This window comes from Trachymyrmex cornetzi, unplaced genomic scaffold, assembly GCF_001594075.2.
Source record: "Trachymyrmex cornetzi isolate Tcor2-1 unplaced genomic scaffold, Tcor1.1 scaffold682, whole genome shotgun sequence".
NCBI lineage: Eukaryota > Metazoa > Arthropoda > Insecta > Hymenoptera > Formicidae > Trachymyrmex > Trachymyrmex cornetzi.
The window spans coordinates 81,956-82,367 of NW_017300006.1; positions in this window are offsets into that span (position 1 = coordinate 81,956).

The following is a 412-nucleotide window of genomic DNA, read 5'->3' on the forward strand; positions in this document are numbered from 1 at the left end:
GGGGATAAATTTTACCCCCACAACCGACTTTTCACCAATCAGTGCTCTGTGTCAAAGCGCCAGTGTCTGTATGAGGATCCGGGCTTACTGGTAGAGCGAGAAGGACGGGCGCTCTCTCTCACTCTGAAGTCGGCCGACTCGGTGTTAGGGCTGCGTTCAGAAACATCACCCGAGTAATGTCTGTATGAGGATCCGGGCTTACTGGTAGAGCGAGAAGGACGGGCGCTCTCTCTCTCACTCTGAAGTCGGCCGACTCGGTGTTAGGGCTGCGTTCAGAAACATCACCCGAGTGACCCCGCGTATCGTATTATCTTTGGCTGTGTTCCAAAATTGTTTGTCAGCGCTGCGAGCATGTCGTCATAAGTGCATGCTACCAATAGTGTTCCAATTTCATAAGCATGCTTTTTATGCA